The 24852-nt window shown below is 41.7% G+C and overlaps 1 protein-coding gene across 3 annotated transcripts in view; it reads left to right on the top strand.

Moving 5' to 3' along the window:
- Positions 1-24852, top strand: part of ARID5B (AT-rich interaction domain 5B) — a 178614-nt gene that overhangs the window by 38912 nt on the left and 114850 nt on the right. The window contains exon 1 of one of the 3 annotated variants that reach the window (XM_081913491.1): positions 22934-23049. The exons of the other annotated variants lie outside the window; for them this stretch is intronic. The gene's annotated coding sequence lies outside the window, so the exon portion shown is untranslated. Of the gene's footprint in view, positions 1-22933; positions 23050-24852 lie in introns of those variants that run through there. 3 annotated transcript variants of the gene reach the window in all.

The following is a 24852-nucleotide window of genomic DNA, read 5'->3' as shown; positions in this document are numbered from 1 at the left end:
GACTATGACTTCTATCTAGCCTTAGCCAGTGTGGCCAATGATCAGGCATAATGGGAGTTTTATCAGGAGGACAGCACATTGGCTACCCATGAGGTAAAACCTCTGGCCTATCCCCTGTCCCCCTCTGTTCCTTTACTTCAGAGAAATCCCATCCAAGCCCAAGGCACAACTTCGTACTAAGGGCGTTGTGGATTGGTGTGCATAAATAAGGCTATTTCTTTCGTTTGTTTATCAAAATAACAGAAAAGCAACAATACTGTGCAGATAAAAATAGATTTGGTTGTGGAATGTATTATTCATAATGAGCATGGGAACCTGTTTTTCCAGAAGAATTGGTCTGATTAAATCACTCACTTGTAGGGCCTCTAGTTGTGTGGGTTTTTGTTTTGCTTTGTTTTTGTCTTCAAAATCATTGAAAGGTTTTTTTTTAAAAAAGCAAATGAACTTGGATATCCATATTTGGTAAAGCAGAAGAAAATAGCTGACTGATGGGTTATTCATTTTCCAGATTTTTTCGCAACTATGCAGTGCAAACGTGTCTATTAAAGATGGGGAAGTTGATTTTTTGAAAAATACATATGTATCTTCATTGCTTGGTCTACCGTCTGCAAAGGGGGGAAATCAAATTATTTTATATAACACTGCTTCTTACAGAGTTCCTTTAAGTGAAGTATGAAAGCTGTAGTGTAAGCTTTATAGGCCTATAAATATGTCATTATAGCTGGACTACATTTATATCCTCTGGATTGGTGTTTAAGCCAAGAAAATATGTCTCTGCAGGTTGGGGTTTTTTTTATTGAAACCCTTTGAGGCATACAACAAAATGTGTTTTAGGATAAGGTTATTAAAACAGCATTTTCATTTTTATTATTTTTTTGCAGTGGGCTCACTGTCAATTACACCACCACAAACTGTCTGTGGATAGGCAGTTATGAATGGCTTCATCGCCAAACATGCCTTTAGAAAAAGAAAAAAAGAGAGAGGATTCAGAACTCAGATGGTTAGGAAGAGGTGTAGGGGAATTACCTAATTTAGCTCTCAAGGGCTCGATTTATTGGGGTGCTGTAGTATAGCCAATTTAACCCCCCTTTGTGCCATTTGAACTCGTGCTGTGCCAAATATTTGTCTTGTGGTGTGTGTCTCCCCCCCCACACACTTTTGAATATTTTCCATGGGTTTACGAGAAGAGAAATTGAACTTGAACATTATGCTGGGGGAAAGAAAATTTTGGAGAAATTCTCAGGGGTGGGGTGTAGCTTTTGTTCTGTATAGCTTATTTTCAAGGTGGTCAAGGCGTCTTTTTGTAAATGACTTTTCTTTCATTCTGCAAAGCATCTCTGCAGTGGCCTGTACTTCTCCAGCGATTTGTGCTTCCCTTAAAAAGAAAGTTGTTGACTGTACCGGTCTCGTCTCCCCCAAATAAAGGTTGAGAGGAAGACATTGCAGGGCAGCTTCTCCTGCTGGGGGCTTTTTAAGATCAGGAATTACAGGCAATTGGGAAGGCTGAAGAAACATCTGCTGGAAGTCTTCTGCCATCTCTCAAGAGCAAGAGAAGCCCAACCTTACATCCACCATGAGAAATAGGCATAAAAATCAAAGCCTCTTCCATAGAGGAGGAAAACTTTCTAGAAATTTGATGGCTGATTTTGGCACAACAGCAGCTTAAACTCACATATTTGTTTGGTTTTCGTTTGAATGATTGAAAATCGTTACCTATGTGGGTTCAGACAAAAGTCCATGATATCTCTGGTTCAAAAGTTGAGGACCACAGTTTCTCTGGTATTTCAGCTTTAAAATGGTGTAAATCCTCTTGTGGAAAATGCACATTCCTCCTTTCCGCCCCCCTTTGAGGTACCTCCCACACTGGTGTTGCAAACTGGGTTTCATACTTTGTTTTATCCCGTGATGATTGCTCCATCTGTATACGTAAAAGAGACAGAAAACCAGTTTTCAACATGTGAGCATATTCTGTATGTTGGCTTGGACATCATGGCAAAACAGCATCTCAGCAAAGTGTGGGCTATGCTTGCAGTCCAACGTCACAATTGGAAGTGGGATTCCAGTTCTCATTTGGAGAGCAAGCTCAAGCCATAGTTTGCTGGTTTTAATGTTATGGCAAACTATGGGTTGTCTAGGTTAGGAAATTGAGGCCACAGGCGGAACAAGGCTGATCCAATCACTAAAGTAGGATTCAGCTATCAGCTGTAAACTAACCCAGTATGTAAATTTATAGAAGTTGTCATTGTACCCTTTTAGATATGGCTGTGTGGGTGTGCCTTCGATGTTGCACAGCAAATCATTAGACGTTAGTTTCTTACCTGTTAACTGGCTGTTGCTCTCACAAGACCAGGCCTATAAACAACCACTTAGCTGCTCAGTTGTGACAAGTATTTTTTTCATTAAAAATAAATAAATCATAAATTGAATGAACATTGGCTTAAATTATTCCACAGGTACCTGACACCGAAATTTGTCGGCAAGCAGGTTAACACCTGCCTAAGCTCTGTGAAGTGGAAGTGTTAGACCCTGCTCTGACCATGCTTTATAACTTTCTCTTTCTATTCTTGACCTCTCTTCAGAGTGATAAGAAAGCTAGAAGTGCAAAAAACAACCCTTCACCCATTATGTAAAATAGATTCCTAATAATGTATGAATAAATCGTAATATCCATGTTCTGTCTAATGATCAGTTGGAGTAAATTACTACTTTAATGAGTAGACCGATGGGTTGTTTCCTTAGCTGCAGATATGAAAACTGGGTTTTTGAATTGGACAGTCGTTGGCAGTCTCCCTGGGTTTTACTGTTGGTGGCATTGTTCTCTTGCTCTCTCAGTAACAAGTTTTAAGCTGATTTTGCAGGCAATGGCTTAGTTAATTGTGAGAAGCTACTGTGTTTATTAAATGCCCTGACAACCATCACTCTATCAATACTAGAACCTTAGGCTCTGTCCTTGAGGAAGGCTAACCCATTTGTTGTGCATTGAGCTTTCATAGTCTTGACTCTACTTTTTATAGGTTCTTGCCCACAGCATCTGAACCCGTCCGTGACACACTTGTTAGTTTTTAAGGTATCACAAAACTCCTTGGGTGTTTTGCCCCTCTGCTGAGATATTGTATATGCTTGTTTGTTTTAATCGCTGTAATTGTTTGTTGTAATTGTTTGATTGGTTTAAAGCGGAGCTGTTAAATTGAACTAATAGTTAACTATTTCCATAGTTTAATGAGCTGACTGCCCTTAGTTTTGCAAATTGAAACTGGCTTCTTTAATTGCTTTTTAATGTTCTCAGAAAACCATGTTTGCATAAGTATGTTTGTTTACTGCATTTTTTATTCCACCCTTTCTCCAGTGAGCTCATAGTGGCAGTTATGGGCCCTCCTCCCCCCTCGGCAGACTTGTAAAATAGATTATTTATGAATGTACTTCAGTTTATAATTTTTTTTTTTTGTCATAGCATGCATGCTACTCAGTCCATACATTGTATCTTAAGTCGATTGGTTTAAATATGTCTATTATGAGTATTGTCAACAGTTCCTTCTTTTGACCTTTTCTGAGAAAACAGGGTACAAATGTCCCACTTCTAGACTTCACTAATAAACATGGTGGTGTATAAAAAGAGCTGCATGAAAGCAGCTGGCAGAAATAAAACAAATATAAAGCAACAGAACCCAATAAGCAGGGAACTAAAAAGCCTAATAAATTTCTCAATAGGGCCTCACCGGGTGCCAAAATGACATCAAGATGGGTGCCCACTAAGCTTTCTTTGGGAGAGCACCCCTCCATCAATATACCACACCACGGAGTAAGCCTAGGCTGCCAGATAGTGTCTGACTGACCCAGTGCTCAGAGCATTTGTGCCTTGGGCCTAGCCCAAGCAACCCTCCTAATTCTCTATGTGGTTTTAATAGTTTCATGTACCGATTTGTCAAGGGTTTTTGTGTGTGTGTGTGTGCGCACTAGTCTCTGATTCGGTGCCGGAGGCATCAACATTTGTCCTCCTTGTTGTTGTCTTTAGGACTTACAATGATTCTTTCATTTCTCCTTTATCACATTCCTTTTTCAATCTAAATCTTGTGGTTTAACTCAACACATTGATTTTCTGCTCAGCTGAATGTCTCCCATGGAGTTTGGTTCTTTCTTTGGGTGATTCACTGGTAAGTCATCCATTTTAAAATAACTTCTTTTCCTCCTCCCATTTAGCTCCCCCACCCCAATGTATTTTACTTTCTTTAGCTTTTGTTACTCTTATCAAAACCGTCATCAAGTCTTGGTAGATCTGTGATGTCTTTTCACCAATTATTTTGTAAAGGACTGTATACAAATAGAGCTGCTGTAATAATATGGATAGGAGTCGCCGGTTTCAATTTACTGGGGTTTTGTTTTTGTCTCATTTGGACTAATGTAGTGTGTTTGTTTTTAAAATGTTGCTTCACATTGTATGCTATAGATATGTTTCTTCCACAATGGGGAGAATGCTCTTGGCACTTGGGTCTTGCTTGTGAGCTTCCCATAGGGATCTGGCCACTGTGAGAACAGGATGCTGGACTAGGTAAGCCTTTGGCCTGATTCAGCAGTGCTGCTCTTGTTGATACTCAGAATTTGTTTGGACTATAAATACCTCAGAGACCACCTTCTCTTTAAACTGCAAGTGCCTGTTTAATTGATTGTACCATCTATGCATCACACTGAACAACAAATGTACATAAAAAGTCTTCTTGGTAGCTGCTCCACCATTTGTGGAGCTCATAGGCTTGAGTTTATGCTCCAGGTTGGCAGTCAATGGCTAGGATTAAACAGGTGTGGGGTACCTGAAATTTCACCAGATATTTTGTGTGTGTGTATGTGTAATTGTTGCAACACTAAGTTCTATGGGGAGATGTCTGTACATAGTAACATGGTAGACGTGTGCTAGGCATCTGTGGTCAACTGAGTCTCCTCCCCCCCCCTTCTGCTTCAGTTTTTGTCTCCATTTTTCGCAGGCGACCTTGCTTCCTGCCCCTTAACATTTTTTTGCTTATTCTACATCTCTTCATTCCGTTAAGTGTAACAGTCAGAATTCTATGGCATCAAGTTAATGCTATCATTCAATAAATGTGTTTGTAGCACATAAGTCTGGACCTTGTAGATTAGCCCTGAAATCACAAGATGATGGTAGGACAACTTGGACATCTATGGAGGTCATAGTTCAGTAGGAGCACAAATACTTGCATGCAGAAGGTCTCAATTCCAATCCCTTGGATAGCACTAGGCTATATACAATACAACATGAATCAAGTCCTTGACCCAATGATAGTGAAACTCCAAAGAAGCAGTTAACATTTGGTTTTATTATCTCTATAGGTTTCACCCAAGCACTATTTTCTGTCTTCTTATGAAGGTTAGTTAACTTTCCCCACCCCCAGATTTTTCAGGGCCACAACTGTACCTTCAAACCAAAGTGACTGGAAGGATTTGTCTGTGGTTTATGTTTGGCCATGTGCTCTTTGAATCCCCCTGGACTACTCAGTTGCCTAGTGAGAATTTTGATGATTCAAGTAGTTGATTTTTAGCTTCTCCAGGGATGCAATATTTCATGAGTTTCAACACCCATGGCAGTGGTAGTATATTTAAACCTGCTGAAAAATTTGCCCTTGACTGGCCCTAGATGGCCTCCTTATTGTCTTGTCTGAAGCCCCTTTTCAGTTTGTGATATAAAATCATTGAGGGAGAAAGTTCAGCCTACCACGTTTTGCTCATCAAGCTGAGCTCATCAAATTGATAGAGTCAGTATTTAATCTCCTGTTTTGACATCCTTCCAAACTGTTCCCGTCTGTAAATTACACAAGATACGAATTCTCGGTGTGCTAATATTTTGTTTGCATTATCATTTATCTTGATTTAAAGCCTAACCTATTCCAAAGGCCTGGAGTGGGAACAAAAGTATAAAGCCTGCAGCAAAACAGAGTAAAAGCCAAACACGTTAAGATACATTGAAAGTCCCTGACCCATAGCCAACAATTTTGTGATGGGGGCAGACTTAGTGGCATACTGGCAGAGCATCATAAGCAATGCAAAATGGTGCAGCATAAATTCAAATGGTGTAATATGTTTAAATTGAAGTGATGAGCACACTATGTAATTAACTGATCTCTCCAAAATTCCTTAAAATCATCAAGTTCATACCAGTCATCACAGTGTCTTTGTACTCCTTGGTTGAAAATGTAAGAAGGTTGGAACAAGTTTACTTCTTGCTGAGCAACTGGTTAAGGTAAAGGTAAAGGTACCCCTGCCCGTACGGGCCAGTCTTGACAGACTCTGGGGTTGTGCGCCCATCTCACTCAAGAGGCCAGGGGCCAGCGCTGTCCGGAGACACTTCCGGGTCACGTGGCCAGCGTGACAAAGCTGCATCTGGCGAGCCAGAGCCGCACACGGAAACGCCGTTTACCTTCCCGCTGGTAAGCGGTCCCTATTTATCTACTTGCACCCGGAGGTGCTTTCGAACTGCTAGGTTGGCAGGCGCTGGGACCAAGCAGCGGGAGCGCACCCCGCCGCAGGGATTCGAACCGCCGACCTTTCGATCGGCAAGTCCTAGGCGCTGAGGCTTTAACCCACAGCGCCACCTGCGTCCCTGAGCAACTGGTTAGTTTACCACAAATAAAAGGACTAGAAACTTTTAAAAATAAAAATGGAAAATTCAGGGAATGGGCTTGGAATATTGGAGTGGACACCCCTCTGTCCCGCTGCACTTAACTTTACCACCTCTGATTTTTCAAGGAATGTAAATACACACCTGAATATATTGTTTTACCTTCTAGCTTGATTTAGATGGAGCTCTCAAGCTGCAATATATTGCTACTGACTTATGCAGGACCTTCATTATATCCAATGTTTGTTTCCTTTCTACCCCTATAATTCAGTTTGTAGTTTCTAGGCTGTATATATATATATATACGTTGTTGGACTAGAAAGAAGGCCATGATAAGCACTTTAAGCTTCATTGGTTTCAATGGGCCAGCTGGAGCATTTGGTTAGCCTTCTCCAGCTGAAATCAGTAAGATTTTAAAGTACACAGCTTTGTCTGGATCATGCCCTTAAATGTGAAACTACTTTTTTCTCTGTTGAAATACCTGTAAGAAAACTGGTTTTGCTTAAAGTATACTGGTAGGACAGAGGATGTAATCCTCGTCATAAACTGAAGTTGATTGAATATTCCTGATTAAACAGGTACGGTATGTGAAATTGCCTAGTAGTCTTGTAATACCAGTATTGTACAATTACGCTTACAAACTTAACAGACGTAACATAAACGACTTTGAGAAATTGCAACCCACATGCATTAGCATAGCCCTGTTTCATTATAAAAATAGGGTAATAAAGCAAGTAATTAAAAGCTATTGGTGTTCTGTGAGCATATTTATCAGATTTTAGTTGGTTTCCTCTCTTTGGTAACATCAAGATAACCTTACTATTACAGGGCTGTCTTGCAATAAATAACACTGCTTTATTTACTATCCTGTATATTAGTCCTTAATTGTCATTTGATCTGTCCTTGTCATGAGCTTGTCCTCCAATGATTTTGAAATGGTGTCAGAACTCCTGGTGTACATGTGGAATATTATGGGCTCTTGCTCTTGCTGTGGAAGTATTTATTTAAGACTTTTATATTTATTTAAACGAGCTCTTTGTTACAGGGATAATTATTAATGACTACAGTAAAATGGATGAATAAGAACTGAGATGAAGAGCACAGGCTGACAGGAAAGCTAAACCAAACCTGGATTAGTGGACTTCCTTGCAAGACCAGTGTGTAGTAAATCACTGGTACAATATTATATTATATGAAGTCAAACAATGAGAACTTGCACTTAAAAAAAAAAAGAACTGATTTGCTGGCAGGATCTGGTTGGGCAAGTTGTGATTGCGTAAACTTTGTTTACTAAGAGCTGCTATTCTAAATGAATTCCTCCCTAATTTAATTTGCACAGCTAAGTTGCCTTTGCAACATGATAAAGAAATGCTGTTCTCATTTGTCGGTAATATAGAGGGGTCACTGATATGGCAGTCCTAGCAAAACTGAACACAATCATGTTTACTTCTGAGTAGACACCACATAGATTGGACCTCCTAAAGAAGGGAGATACTTCCACAGCTCATGACATATAACTGCTGGAATTCTTGCATCAATATTTGTGGGGAAGTGAAATTGGGAAAGAGCCTAGTTACCAAAGAATGTGTCCTAACCATTTCTACCACCACCTTAAACTTTTAAATATGTACTGTATATCGCACTCCTGTTTTGCGATTGCCAGTTTAGTAACTTTGTGGGCACGTTGACAGCCAGAGCATTACATGTGGCTTGAGTAATGTGTCTGGATATGCTTTGTAAGCAGGTATTATTCTGACAGTGTTCCAAAGGCCATCTTCAATTTGTCTGTGCTCAACTTTGTTACGCTGTGAAAGGCGGGGGGGGGGGGGGGGAGAGAGAGAGAGAGAGAGAGAGAAAAAGGTAATTCAGCAGAGCATTGTGCTGTCGGCTAGAGACATCACACTTCAGAATATAAATATTGCTGAGGACAAATGAATCATTAACAGAACAGGAGCATGAAATATCTGATGAATGAACTCCAGGAACCTGCATTGGAATAAATTTAATATCTCTAGGCAGCACCATAATATACAAAGCATCCATGCTATTTCCACATGTTAGGTTAGGTGTGTGTATATGTGTGTGTGTGTGTACACACACACACACACACACAGAGTGTATTTATCTCATGACCTATAATTGTGAATTTATAAGTGCATACAAGGAGAGGGATTTGATGGCGTAATAAGCCACGAGATGAGAAATTCTTAATTTTACCAGTATCAGGAGATATATTTACAGCTTTATTCGAAGTCATATCTTACGGCTCAGAGAGGAGGCATGAGTGTGGCCATTGTCCTTTATAGGCTTGTGAATCCTATTAGCGAAAAAAGGGGAGGTATTGATGATACACTAGTAGTACTGCTCCATATTACATAGATTTTATAATAAATTACACACACACACACACACACACACACACACACACAGAGGAAGAACCTCTTTCCTTTCCTGTGTCTTCTTTTTTCCTTTGACTGATGCTGGTGAAAGGAACAGAGGGATAGTTTGACGATGCATCTGCTGATTTTCTCCAGCATTTATAACTCTCTGCCTTAGTATCTTTTCACACTTTATTACAGAACAGCAGAACTGGCGAAACTTGAATGTTCTAGTCCTAGTTCTTTCCCTCCAAGTACAGATAAACACATTTAAAACAAAAACATGTTTTTAAATCTCATGGGGAAATCAGCAACCATTAGGATTTTTATAGCAAGAGTGGGACTTTGCGGAAGTGCTTTTGTCAAACTGAACAGGGCAGTACATATAGGGCAATGTCTGTTATTAACACAGGGAAATTGGGGGGGGGGGGAGGTCCGGAGCATGTGCAAGTTGCAGAAGGCTTGTGCTAGTTTCAATCCACCAAGCCAAACCCACCAGCCTACCAGGGGCTCAGTAGCTATGAAAAGCCCTGCTGGATCAGCCCTCTCGCCTAGCATCCTTTCCCCCCCACAGTGGCAAACCTATAGGGACGGTATAAACTGGAATGAAGGCAGTAGCAATCTCCCACTCTCATTCTCTAGCAGCCATTATTCAGACTATTGATATCCAGTTTTCAACCCTGGAAAAATGAATGGATCCTATGTAATCTTGCGATGGTGCTAGGAGGAGCACATATTGTCTGGGATGGGTGGGGTGAGTATATTATCCCTCTCTGGGCTCTAGTAATTTGTTTGTTCGAATACAGAAACTAAAAATACCTTTATTCCGCAATGTGAGCATAGTTACATATTTATACTAGCATCTGGCCTGAGGAACTGAATACTCCATTCTTTAAATAGCTTCACTCGAGTGCTCAAATACTTTCAGACTAGAACATTACCCTACAGTCATACACCTTGTTTACATATCCACATTAAAAAGCCAGTAAGAAAAACTTCAAAATGCAAAGCGATGGGATTTTTGTTGTGTGTGTTTTGTTAAAAAATAATGATAAATAAAATCATCCTAATGTAGTGTTTTGAAGTTCCTTTTTGTTTATTCCATTTATGACTTTCTGGCTACATAGTTTATTACGATGAATACCATGTTTCAGACAAGGAGGAAATTCTTTGAGGGAAGTATATGCAATTCCAGATGCTCAACAAATGATACAAATGCAAACCATTGTGTGCCTGAGCTCAGCCAATGCCTTTGGCCTTCGCATGATATGCCTTTGGGTGGTGGATAACCTTTGTTATCCACCCGGGAGAAATAATGGCTAGACCACATAAAGAAAAGCGTTAATGTAATATCCTAAATGGGTAAACATTATAAACAGGTGGCTAATGATTAGCTGTTTCAGTCCAAAGGGACAAAGTATCTTTTTAAAAAAAAGGTCTTATGATCCTTGCCCAGCTTTCTTCCAAAGGAGCTATAATTTCCAAGTAGTATATTAGGAACTTCCAGTGAATTTGGAAACACTGAACTTTCCAGATTTAAAACACAGACCTAGTTAATGTCATGTAGGACCGGGGATCAAGAAGTACAGGCACCCTGTTAACTAGTTAATTTAATGACTACTTTTTAAAATGTGATTTTAATCAGATCTGTCCTTATAAAAGGGTGTTGTGTTGACAGCATAAAGCCTTGTGAGGCTACAGATGCATCTGTATCAACATGTTAAGCTCTCTGTGCAAATTAATCCCCAAGGATGGTTTGTTTGTTTGTTTGTTTGCTTGCTTGCTTGCTTGTTTTCTATGCCACCCTTCACCCAAAGATCGCAGGATGGTTTACAATATAAAAACACAAAAATATATAGCATAATCACAAACAAAAACAATACCCCCCCCATGGTTAAAAAGGCCATAGATTGTTTAATTAGTCAAAGGCGCCAGGCGAGCCTCCCTGGGGAGAGCATTCCACAAGCAGACGGATGACCAGGAAAATTCAAGCATCCAACTTCAAGAGCAGATTCGTGCAACCATTTTTGACCTATGACGCTTTCAGCTGTGATGCAGCATCCTGCAGCAGACATATTTGGGAGCATCCAATGGACTTGCATGTTCCTCCTGTGCGTCTTCCAGGGGCATCCTGCCCTTTGATTTCTGAAGATTACCATGACAGCTGCACTGCTGTTTTAACTCATAATAGTTAGCACCAAGCTTTGCTAACCTGTAGATGTAGGGATGAGTCTGGCTGGGTTGTTCTTATCCTTTGCCTTCTTCATCCTACATCCCCTTTGGTTAAGTCTTCCTCTCAAACAACATGACTGATCATTATTTCTGATCCACATCTTGTGTTGTCAGTGGAACAAAGTATTTTCAACATTTCATTATTTTAAATTCTCTGAAGATTTTAAGTTATCAGGATATGAAAGGGGGCACTTTTCAAATATTGGGAGGCCCCCTATGTTCAACTGCATAGATTTAAAAATTTCACAACTAGTAGTATTTTGCCCATATTTAACAAATGCTTGTTCTTGCTGACTTTGTAAATTACTGATAATATTTTCTACAGTTATCTCCATAACTGAGAAAGGGGATTCCCATATCGGGTGGGGGGGGTGGGGGAGCCCATATGAGAGAGAAGGAGGCACAGGGTTCGGAGCCTATAAGACTTCTGGAACTGAGTCGTCAAAATACTGCATCCATGTTGTGGACCAATGTGAATTTGAATATGCAAGAAGTGCTTGTGTAAATCTACTCGATAAGATCCTGACATGGCACAGAGGGAAGCAAAATCGCAGCAATATTATTACTTGTTTTCATTTTTGGCCACGTTTAGGGTTTGCTGTGAGTCAAAGAGAGAATTTATAACTCCCATGTAACCCACAGAGTGTATCAATACAGTGGTACCTCAGGTTACAGATGCTTCAGGTTACAGACGCTTCAGGTTACAGACTCCGCTAACCCAGAAATAGTACCTCAGGTTCAGAACTTTGCTTCAGGATGAGAACAGAAATTGTGTGGTGGTGGAGCGGCTGCAGAGGGAGGCCCCATTAGCTAAAGTGGTACCTCAGGTTAAAAATAGTTTCAGGTTAAGAACGGACCTCCGGAATGAATTAAGTTCTTAACCAGAGGTACCACTGTACTACAAATTTAAAATTATTTTAAAATTCATTTCCTTGCCCCAGGGAAACCTGGAAACCTTAGCTCTTGGAGGGGTATGTGTGTCTAATAATCTTTGACACAGTTGGCAGTACTTCCATCAGTACTTGGAATTCTTGGGGATGAGGGGAGCCATGAATGAAATTGATACATTTGTATAGTCGATAGGCCTACGGTGAGCTTAATACTACCGATAACAAGGTGCAAAGTCTGTAATATCAGAGATAGCCAGCAGCATAGACTGTGAACACCTTCCTTTGCAGGACTTAATAGCCAGAGATAGCATGGTACTGGGTGTATTTGGCTGGGTGAATCATTGCCGTCAGTGGTTTGACACTTTCGCAACAGTCTCTGGCTATATCCTTGGCTCATAATGAACAGCTTTGGAGTGTGGGTGTGCACACGTCTGACAGAAGCCAACCTTACCGCTGGTATACTTGTAGCATCAAAGCCCTTGCCTGAAATGGTTATGATACCAAAGTGGATCAGTAATAGTGTTTGTACTCCTAGTCCTAACTGAACAATTATTGTTTAATGTTGCCTTTGGGACATCCAAAGGGCTGGCACAACTGCCGTTTATTGCTTGACGAACTTGAAAGGGGAACTGTTTTTGGGGAGCAGGGAGTAATAGTGTGTGGGTGTGCTGATTGATTTTTGTAAACAAGTCACTTCTACTTTCTAGGAAAACACAGCAATTAATTCTCTTGGGAAAAGAGAGAGATGATTGTAACAACAGTACTTTTCAGCTAGGTTGCCTGACATGCCCAGAGCATGTAAACATGGTGAGTGGGCATGTCAAAGGCTGTTCTGCATACCTGATCTAGCAGGTAATAATAATTCCAAATATTTAGAAGTCATCTAGGCGGCAAGGGTTTTGGGGTTGGGCACGTACCAGGGTTTTGCTCCAAGTACTTGACTAGGGAGGAAATGATTTGCGGGAAATTTTCTGTCCTTTCCATCACTCAGGCTTAGAATATAAGCAGCTTCAAGGTGCCTCCTACCCATGCATGTAATTTCATAAGCACTACCCGGCATAAGACCCATTCCTACAAAGAGCAGACTTCCTCATTTTTGGCAAACAATGCCTAGCTGTTATAGGAAGCTCTGGAAAGAACTTTATAGGAGAGAATCAAGATCACACTATTTCACTGTAATGCACAGCCATTTTTATACATTTCACTTCCCTCTACAGCCCTTGCAGATACTGCCTTCTTAACCCTTGGACCCACTATTAGTGATGCATTTACATGTCACTGGTTGATGCTAAATTGCGGAATTCCCTCCCCACTTCTAGCAATATCATTGTATAGTTTCCACCATTTGGTGAAGTTTCACCTCGTACCCAGACCTTTGACCCTGATACAGTCATACCTCGGGTTGAAGTCGCTTCAGGTTGAGGCTTTTCGGGTTGCACTCTGCAGTGACCTGGAAGTAACGGAGTGCATTACTTCCGGGTTTCGCTGCTTGCGCATGCGAGATGCTCAAAATGACATCAAGTGCATGTGCGGAAGCAGCGAATCGCGACCCGCGCACATGCAAACGCGGGTTGCGTTCACTTCAGTATGCGAACGGGGCTGCAGAATGGATCCCGTTCGCATCCAGAGATACCACTGTATATATGACCCTCCCTATTCCCCTGGTGGTGAATTTTAAAATCTGATTTTAATATTTTATTTTTATATCGTTGTAACCTACTCGGGGACCTTGTGGTGAAGGGTCAGTGAGAAATGATTATCACCATCATCATTGCTGGCTCAGACCATCTAGTTGAGTATGGTCTACTCTGAGTGACAGCAGCTATCTGAGTTCAAAGGAACAGGTCTTTCCTAGCCCAACTGCCTGAGATCCTTTTAACTGGAGATTTCAGAGACTGAGCCAGGACCTTCTGCTACAAAGCAAGGGCTCTATCACTCAGATATGTTGAAAGGACCCAAATAGATTGTGTAATCAAAATCAGTATGTAGCTTGTCTACAATTTCACTTGCATTTGGGGGAGGAGGTAGCAAGTGATTTTATCTTATAACCTTGTGAGATTGTGTCCGCATTTAGTAATACACCTGGACCGCTTGTAAACCATTAGCTTTAGTGCTATTGAAGTGACCCAGCTAATTGTGAGAGTCCCAACCACAAAATTGGTCCTTGTACATGGTGCTGGGCAGTGGCGTAGCGTGGGTTGTCAGCACCCGGGGCAAGGCAAGTAATTTGCGCCCCCAACCCGTGGATTTTAGTAGGGGCAGAGAGCTGCGAGTGCGAGCGTGCCCCCCCAGATGTTGCGCCCGGTGCAGCCGGGCGCCCCTGCACCCCCCATGCTACGCCACTGGTGCTGGGTAATTTAAATGATACCCAAGCTACTTGGAGTTGTTCTCACAAAAGTGAAGAACAACTAGGACCTCTTTGCCCAAGCCTTTGGCTAATTGAAGAATTCAAAACTGTTATGCAGGTGGTTATTGCTTCTATTTGTATTATGTCATGTATTGTTGTGTAAATGAAGGGTGGTATAGAAATTTAATGTTAAAATCAGTAGTTGGATTTCTGTGTAACACTCTGGTGTAATGTCCATGAAATCCACAGTCTGTCCTGGAAAAAGACATTTCCAGTCCCAGACCTCTATCTGGGAGAATAGATGGGACCTACGGATATTGAAGTTGTCTAACCCTGATTTTTCAAGGAAGGTGAATTCCCCCCTGAATTTACTGCAAGGTGAATTCAAACTGAGTAACTAACCAAACTCCCCCCCCCTCAAAAAAACCAAAACACAATTGAATTCTGAACCAGACCAATCTAGACAAAGGAAATGTTATTTTAGTGAAGATTAAATTTATGTCTGAGATATAGAAAGATTATTGTGTCTGCTTCAGATGTAATTTCATGCCTGAGAATTTACATTGTAGGAAAACTGGTCTGGATCACATTAGCCAGGGTCCTGTTTTGCTGTCAGTTTAATTAAATGGAAACTGCTGGCAAGGAGACGGCAATAGGTTTATAGAGGCAATGCTATTTTGTACGTTAGAACAGAAGAGAGTGCTCAGGTCTTCCAGTTCAAAAAGGACACAAAAACAAAACTGGTGATTCACCCTTGTTTACAGTGATCTTAGTGATGTTAACGCCAGTTAACACATTTAATACACAGAATGCTATGCCGTGTGCAACAGCAGAGCACTTCCAAGTTTTGAAAGCCTTGACCTCCAACAAAGAGGCTATTACCTCTTCCTTTTAAAAAGTTTTTTTTTCCAGAGTCCGCTGATCTTCAAAAGTATATCCTTTTCCTTTTCTGTTTTTATGTGAATATAGTTTGATGCGATGTGTAAATGGTGTTCTTTTTGCTTGCTGCAACGTTTGTCACCAAGCCCACAACACATGAACGAAATCCTCTATAATAAGGAACAGCGATTTATCTGTTAACTGTGTCTGGCCTGCTGCCTTTTGGCTTTGATTTTTGGGAGAAGTATATTTGGTTAACTTATAAAGGCAAAAAGCACCAAATTCACTTGTAGGAAAATCGGGGGCGGGGGCAAGTGGGGGAACAGAGAGAAAAACATGTTTTCTTTCTCTCCCCTCCCTTCTCAGTTCTGTTTATTATGACATTTTGTGCTGTACGTCCTGCAGTATTTCTCAAGTGGAGTGAAGTACAGGAATCCAGACCTGCTCTTCAAATCTGACTCTGCTCCATATGACTCAGAAGTGTGACTGAAAATGAATGTTTATGTCTGTCGATAGTAGCTCTCTTTCTATGCAGCCCAAAATTACATCAAGCAATTTATGTTCCAGTCCTGTTTATAGAGCTGACTTGTATTTTTGCTGAACTTAAGATTTGTTTTTTAAACTTTGTGGAAATTTTCAACAAAACCCATGAACTCAGAGGTGACCTAAAAACAGGAACATTTGGGCTTTTCTCCCAGTTCGTTAAAGTTGTGCAAAGAAAATTTGAAAGAGAAAAAAAAATTATATCCCTCACTGGCCCCTTAACACATTTAAATATTGGTTCTTTGCCCTCACCCATACATACCCTCTCTAGTGCAAGTGGTTCATTACATTGACATCTTCCTGTTTGCATAAGTTAAAGAACTGAGGAAATGATGTCATAAAAGTGAAAGTTGAGCAACCAAGAGCGGAATATATTTTTTTAGTCATAGCATTTTCTTTCAGTTGTCTTTCTTTCTTTAATGGTAACACGCCTTGAATGTGATCTTACCCCCTCCCCAAATTTTTTGATGCCCACCCAATGTTGATACATGAGAGCCACTGATCCAAAGCCAGCAGATATGACTGGCAAGATGGTAGTACAGCCGTACCTTGGAAGTTGAACGGAATCCGTTCCGGAAGTCCATTCAACTTCCAAAATGTTTGGAAACCAAAGCGCAGCTTCTAATTGGCTGGCAGATGTTCGGCTTCCAAAAATCATTCGAAAACCAGAACACTCGCTTCCGGGTTTCGATCATTCGGGAGCTGATTTATTCAGGAGCCAAGGCGTCCGAGATCCAAGGTACAACTGTACCATGAAACATGAGAGAAAGAAGTGGTTTGGGTGTGATGCCAGATTATGGTTGGCATTATATAAACAAGGTTTAGTTGAACTTTTGGGCTCCCCACTCCCTGCTTTCTTGGTTTGATGCAGACCAGAGTTTCCCATTTTGTTCAAGTAAGCAAACTATGGTTTGTCTCCAACCAAGAAATCAGAGACGGAATTCCTGTGATGGAGAGGAGGGTGGTGGCATGCAACCAAACCTGACTCACATAACCATGGTTTGTTGTTCTATCTAGACTCCATGACTCCATCCTTCTCATTATTAAGTCTTTGTAGCTGAGAATATGTGTAAATGTAGGTTTTCTGCCTGATAACAGAATGCTGTTGACTTCCATTGGAGAGAGACCATTGAGAGTGCTTAACTCTTCCACATTGAAATGTGTGCTTGGCTTTGGGTGAATTGTGCCCAGGGTTTCAATTTAATTTTCACTTTTAAAATTTAAATTAGGGAGAGTTCTTTGTCTTTCATGTCTAGAATGAGGAACTGACCTCCTAAATGGGGAACATTCAAAGGCCTTTGAAATTAGTTTTAGATCTGGGATATCTTAGACCATAAGGTTAAACGGAAGAATTAAAGCTTGTTCTCGCTGTTCTGCGACACCAGGTGATTACTTGCAGGTGTGAGAAAGTCATGTTACACCACAGGCAGAGCTTTGGAGTCTCACGTAAAGCATACGCGAGTTCACACATTCAGCCCGAGATTCATTGATTGATGAGGATCAAATGATGTTCATGTACATTTGGATTAGCTTTTCCTTGTTACTTTGGGTGGCTGCAATGTAAAGTTGGTTTAGCTAACTGAGTAACTCTTTTTCATTACATTCAGAAAAGTATCCAAGTGTTTTTTGGATCTCCTATCCTCTCAGAATGATCACTTGACCGTGACTTAAGAGACCCGATGTATCTCATGATCAAAATCCGACTTTTACAATTGACTGGAAACCAAGTCCCTTAAGAGGTTTTATTATGATTGTGGTTATTTTGCTATGTTCACGAACCTTGGCACCTTCTTTGCAAGACCAGCCCTATTCACATATAGATGTAGTGGGAATAAAGTTATTGTGTTCCTCCTTAGCTCAGTTGGTAGAACACGAGATTATTAATCTCAGGGTCATGGATTCGAGCTCTACATTGGGCAAAATATTCCTACATTGCATGGGTTGGACTAGATGAGCCTTGTGGTCCCTTCTAACTCTACAAATTCTATTATTCCCTTTGTCCCTGGGCAACTGATGGATAATGGGAGGAGTGTACACTTTCAAAAATCTCCTGCACTTCCTGTGTCCCTCTTTGCCATTTCCCATGATGTTTTTGCATTAGGGGATCTATTTGAGTCAGGGTTTAGCACAGAGAGTCATTGTTAAACCACTGTCTGGAGTATGTGAATTAAGAATGAAGCATAACTTACCCGCTGAGCATATGCAGAGTGCATTGTTCTCAGACTATGCAACCATAGCATGTTCTCGAATATTGTGTGCCTGGGAGCCAGGATTCCATGAGATGTGGACAGGGTTTAAATCTGTCACTTGTTGTGTGGCGAGGGGTGTGTGAGTTTTGGTGAGATTAATAAATGTTCCTTGTCTTTCATGCCTAGACTTTAAAATGAGGAACTGACTCCTTCTGAATGAGGAACATTCAGAGGCCTTTAAAATTAGTTTTAGATCGGGGATATCCTTGACAGTGAGGTCAAACTTGAGAATTAATTACTGCTCTCACTGTTCTGCTTTTGCCCTACCTGCTTTGGAACATATGTAGATTCCCCCCCCCAAAAAAAAAAGTTGGCTTCATGACATTGCAATATTTTCATGGCAGAAGACATTCTTTTAAACTGTCTCTGCCACATTTTAAATGTTCTGTGTTACCTTCACCATTTGAGTGATTACAGTGGTACCTCGTGTTGAGAACTTAATTCGTTCTGGAGGTCCATTCTTAACCTGAAACTGTTCTTAACCTGAAGCACCACTTTAGCTAATGGGGCCTCCTGCTGCCGCCACGCCCCCGGAGCACGATTTCTGTTCTCATCCTGAAGCACTATTTCTGGGTTAGCGGAGCCTGTAACCTGAAGCGTACGTAACCCGAGGTACCACTGTATTAAAAATGAGTTGATTTAAATGGCCTTGACGAAACTTGTATGCCTTGAGAAAGAGCTACCCTAAAAACATGTTGGATTAAAATATGTTGTCTTTGCTTTCTTTTTAACCTACACAGCTAGGGTCCTCCACTTACATATCCTCAGGCAGTTTTTAATTGCTGACCCTTGTCTTCAAATATCAGATGCTTTACTAAGAAAGGAGAAACGATTTCTTAGTCATAATGGCGCTGAGAATCTCTGCCAATAGAATGATTTAGTCTCTGAACACTGAAGTGTCATATTTTGTTCAGCTAGTTTATTTTAATTTTTTTTTGTTTCCCACTTCATGACAGTGTTTCAAATACCAATAGTGATTTACGGAACTTCAAAGCCATGGGACATTAAAACAAAGCATGCTCAGTATATTGTTTCTGGCATTATCCAATTATCCAATTGAAATTAAGCATGTAATAATAGTGTAACTGAAATATCCATCTTTTGGAATTGGAATTAGTGAAGACTCTCTCTCTGCCACCATGCTTAAGTCTCCATTTTGGCTCACTTATGTCTACTTTTGCCTTTGTTTTCTTTCCATACAAGGAATGCAAGTAAAATATACCCCTGAAATAGCTGGCAAGGCTGTACAAAAGGACAATTTTGACAGCGGATAGAATACAGTGAAACAGAAGCCAAGGTGCAGCTAACTTTTAGCATGCTTACAGTCCATTAATCTTAGTGGGAGATGTACATGCTTAACGCTTTCCATATTGAAATTAATGTAATTTATGCATGCTGAATTTAGCTGAATCAACGTGCAGAGTGATTATCTTCACCAGAAAATGGAAGACTTCTAAAATGTTGCTGCATTCCTACTGCTGTACTCAAGACTTACTGACATCAATACGGTGCAAGTAATGTTGCCATATGTCCTCTTTTTTTGCAGGACACATATGTCTTCTTTTTCATGGGTAGGGCCGTCATAGCGATCCATAGTTAAAAGTAGAAGTCACCAAATGTGCCTGCTTTTTTTGCTCTTCAAAATATGGCAACCCTAGACATGCGCCACAAAACTGGTGATCCCTGACGTGGCTGTATGTCGCCATACACATCAAATTGCACATTGACCCAATTCAGTGGGCACTGGTGTCAGGGAAAGAAACAGTACAGCTCAGGAGGCCAAGCCTAGTGAGTCCACAGCAACTGTTCTCAGTAGATCTTGCCCCTATGAGACAGATGTGAGGACTTAAGGTTCCCGCCTTCCCACAGCTCCCTAAGTCTCCTCCTCCCCTGGTTCTTTCCCAAGCAATCTGAACGCTGATGCTTTGTTTGTCTGCTCCAACCACTTCATACCTCTGTGGGTTCCAGGAGACCAATGGGGAGAGGAGCTGGTTATAGCAGGAGGAGGACAATCCCTGGCTTCTTCAGCAGCCTGACTGATCTCTGCCTCTTGGCCCCCCTCCTTGCCAGCTTCTGCCTCTGATTCTGGACTGCTCTCTGCCCCAGCCTCTTCCTGCTCACTAAGCTCTGTTCCCTCTCCAGCTTCTGGCATCATCTCCCACTGACCACACATCATTGTCCCACCACCAATCGCCTGGCTCTGAGCCTTCATCCCTTGAGGGTTCCCCAGGGGATGCTCCCACCACTTACCTGTATGCAGCCAGCCCATGACATTTGGCGAGCATCACCTTATACAAGGTGAGGCAAATTGAGATGCACGTCTGCCTCAACGATGCATGTACAGTAGAAGGCATGAACAGATAGATCTCTTTTTCTGGATGAGGGCAATTAGAATTTTATTCCAAAGACTACATTGACATTAAATTCTGATTTATTAATTAAAGGTTACCTATAATTAGAATAGCAGTTTTGGAAAAGCAATGAAAATATATAACCAAACAAAGGACATTTCTCGCTCAAAGCATAGCAGCGCAATTAATCGCCTTTATTACGTTTCTACCCTTTAGAGTTTATCATTTTGTTTGTTTGCTCGTAAATTGGGGGCGGCTTCTTCTCCCTCTGGACTGTTGCAGTTCTGCACAGTCAGTAGGTCTGCACCATGAAATGATAAAGATCCTTCTTTTAATTTCATTGCTATCCGACAGGAGATATATATTCAAACCTTTCTGGAGCAGGCTTTGAAAAGAAAGAGAAAAAGTAGACTGGCCCGCTCTCCTCTCACTTGCAGGCATTTAGACCTCTGGCAGTCCACAAACCTTGACCTTGTTTGGAAGGAATTGCGTCTTCTTGCTACAACGCACTATGAAACATTTCTTTGTGTGTGTGGTGTGTGCCTGTGTGTATTTTAATTTCATGAGCTAGCCAGCTTAATGTTTCACATAAGCATGATGAGGGAGTGATCTGCTAAAGATAGAAACGCAGACGCCAGTTGGCTATTGTGATGTTCGTTAACATGTTGTTTGGATAATAGTTTACTTAGGATAAATTTTGAGCAGTCTTCAAGTGCTTTTTAAAAGCTCTTTCTTCCAGCCCCCCCACTTGCACTCTCCCCCTCTCTCTCTTTCCCCCCTCCCTTACTTGGCCCAGATTAAAAGTGCAGCTTTAAGATATTTCTCCTAAAATAAATTTCAGGCATCCTCATTTATAGTCAGCATGCCCTGATTACTTGCAGACATACTGGAAATTTACATGCGCTTTTCTCCATTATAAAACACTGATCTGTTCATATCATTAGTTCCCTCATGACTGGAGGTTGGCAGGAAGCCAAGGGCAGTCTAAATCTGTCGCTGTAAATCGTGAGTTGAAATAGCAGAAAGTGGGTTTGTAACTTTGAAAGTGTAAACAGTTTGGAAAATGAAGTAATTTTAGCCTATGATTGATTGCCTTGCAATTCTACTTTAAATTAGCCCAGGGGCTCTGATGAAAATATATGCTTATTATACATCCCCCCTTTTCTTTCCATTTTATTTTCTAGGGGAATAATAGCCTTGTTGGGTAGGCTGCTGAACAATGTATGCTTCTCCTAGTGTGACCTTTGGGGGGAAAAGAATAGTTTTATTGTGTGTCCATAACTTTGCCTGAAACAATGTTTTGCAGTTATTAAATAGACTTGTTCTGTATATATATATATAAGGTTGGCAATGCATAGCAGCTGTACTGAATTGCAGCAGATTTGTACTTAAACATTGCTTTTTTGAGATAGTTAACTACAGAATGCATTCCTTCTTGATGCATGAGGAAGCTGCCTTATTTTAAGCTCTGATTCTGTTCCATTCACTGGGCGGTCCAGATGTTGTTGGACTCCCAACTCCCACCAGTTCCAGCCTGTCTGGTTCATGGTCAGAGAGGATGGAAGATGCAATCCAACAACATCTGGAGAAACATAAGCAATATAGGAAGCTGCCTTGAATTGAGTGAGACCGTTGTGCATCTCTCTCAGTGATATCTGCACTGACTGGCAGTGGTTCCCAGGACTGGGAAGTCTCTCTTTGTCTTCTTCTCTGGAGATGCCAGGGTTTGAACATGGGACCTTCTGCATGCAAAGCAGATGTTCTGCCACTGAGTTGTGGCCACGCCCTTATGAGAGCCACAGGTTGTCCAGCGTTTTTTATTTTATTTATTTTCTTTCCTTGTTTTAACTGTTTTTAATAGTGAATTTTAATTTGTTGTAAGTAACCCAGCCTGGGACCTGCTCACGAAGGGCAGTAATAAATATGATGATAATGATGAATGGTGGTGGTAATAATATTAATACTAATATTACTACTAATAATAGAAAAGCCAATGAGCTGCCCCTTTCCAGAAGAAATGCAAGGCTGTGAACAATCAGAACCAGCAGTAATAACATGAAATAATCCACAGTCAGAAATCAAAGCAGGACCATAAATATCAGGACCGCAAAAACAGTGACAAAGCCACCACCAGAATTAAAATATCAAAATACGAGAAAGCACAAATATTCAGCCAGCGGTTCTTTGAAACAGCCGTGTCTTCACCAACTGTCTAAAGTGGTATGGGACCTTGCACAGCTCACAAGGCATTTGGCAAGGCTGGTGCCACTGCAGAAAAGGTCCTGGTCCTGGTTACTGCCAAGCGCTAGGGCTGGGCCATGCCTGGTTTTCAACTTCATGATCTACCACCAGCTAAACATCACAATATACTGATACATCACAATGTCTGAAATACAGATGGAGCTATTCAGAGGCATTGGCTGGCTTCACTGTTTTCTCCACATTGTGATATATTGCCCTGCCCTAGCAAGCGTGCATCACTTTGTTGAGGGATCTGGAACAGGGCTTCAGATGCTCCCCAGTGTCAGGGCAGAGAGGAAGACTTCACCCTCCATCAAGTTGGTGTTCCCAGCCACAACCCTTTTCCCGCTCACAGTGAGTGGCAGCCATTTTCTTCTAGAGATAACTGAGATGTGCCTGCCTGCACACAATTATAGGGGCATGGATTTGTGGCAACCACCGTTTCTATGCAAGGGAGCAGACTTGGCACCTGGACAGAATAGATTTATGAATGAGCACCTGTGAAATTGATATGGACAAGTTTCTGTATATCCCTAATACTAAACATGACGAATGGTCTATGTACTTTTTGCTGTCCATTCTAGCATTCATGAAATATTTTAAGTGGAGGTGCCAGAGTCTATCCCTGAAACTTTCTATATAAAACGCACGGGCTCCACCACATAGCTCGGTTGCCTCCCCTGCTATATTCTTTTTGAGGACCATAACCTTCAGCCTAAAGTTTTGGGGAAAGCACACTGTCTATATCCAGAGCTATAATTTGTTTCTTCCCATATTCCAGAGCCATGGCCTGCCATTGAAGTGAAGACCTGATCTATGGCTCACATTTATCCATTATTACCCTTAAAACAGTGCCTCAGACTCTTTCTCTTGCAAATGGAATAGATTGCAGTATTACTGTGGGGAAATTGTGTCTGATTTCATAAATACATTAAAATTCATGGGTATGGGTTGTTGTTTTTTAAGCCTAGGAATTTAAAGCGTAAGAGCACCTCTCTTGAAGTAATAATGAGCACCTTTCAAAATAAGCACCTATCCATACTGAACAACAGTATGTGCAGAAGTAATGATAGTTGCATTCTCACAATAGGCAGAACATTTATATCTTGTCCTCGACTTCCTTTTGGAAGGAAGGCTTTGTTTTTCTGTTTGCCACAAACCCCAAAGTTGCTCTGCTTTCCCAGTGTCAGGGACTGGCTGGACGCCAAGGGGGGGCACCAGCTGGGGCACCCCCAAGGGGGAACTCCCAGGGGAAGAAGGCTCAGAGCCCAGGGATTGGTGGGGAGACGATAATGCGTGGTCAGAGGGAGCTGACTGGGAGGAGGAGATGTCAGAAGCTAAAGAGCTCACATTGTTTAGTGAGCTTGAAGAGTCTGTGGAAGACAGCAATGAGTCGGGCAGTGGCGGAGGAAGGGGGTACGGCGGTTGCAGTTTGCCTGAGGTGTCATTACTGAGGGGATGTGTCAGAATGAGTTTTTTAAAAAAATTGGGCTCACGAAACCTTTTAGGAGTGATGTGGTGGCTTAGGCGCCTGCAGGTTCCACGCTGCCCAAAATGGCAGTGTGGCACTTGCGTCTGCCTACTGCCTCTCCCTCAGCCACCCCACAGCTGATGGGGAGGCAGCGGAGAAGCTTCAAGTGGCGGAGAAGCTTGCCTCACCCCCATAGGTGGATCGCCCCACCCCCATGGGTGGCTCACCCCGCTCCCAACTGCAGGATACACCCATGCACCAGGCACCCAGGCGGCTAGCTACGCCACTGGAGTCAGGCTGTTTTTCCCTCCTGCTCCAACCAGCCCCTCTGTCCCCTGGTGTCCCAGAACCCACAGAGGGCAGAACAAAGACAGGCAAGACGATGGAGCCTCAGATTGCTTGGGAATGAACCTGGGGAGGAGGAGACTTCAGGAGCTGTGGGAAGGCGGGAACCTTCAGTCCTTGCAACTGCCTCATAGAAGCAAATTCTACCAGGAAGAGTTGCCGTGTTTACTAGGCCTGGCCTCCTGAGCTCTCTTGTTTCTTTGAATAAAGAGTTAACTGTGCCGACACCGTGTGAGTTATTGCTGACCTGCTCCTGTCACTCAGAGAAATAGCATCCTGCAGTCCTCAGTAGTGCCCATGTTTC

The sequence above is a fragment of the Podarcis melisellensis genome (genome assembly GCF_964234715.1).
Source record: "Podarcis melisellensis genome assembly, chromosome: 5".
Classification (NCBI taxonomy): domain Eukaryota; kingdom Metazoa; phylum Chordata; class Lepidosauria; order Squamata; family Lacertidae; genus Podarcis; species Podarcis melisellensis.
This window is presented reverse-complemented; position numbering and strand designations above follow the sequence as displayed.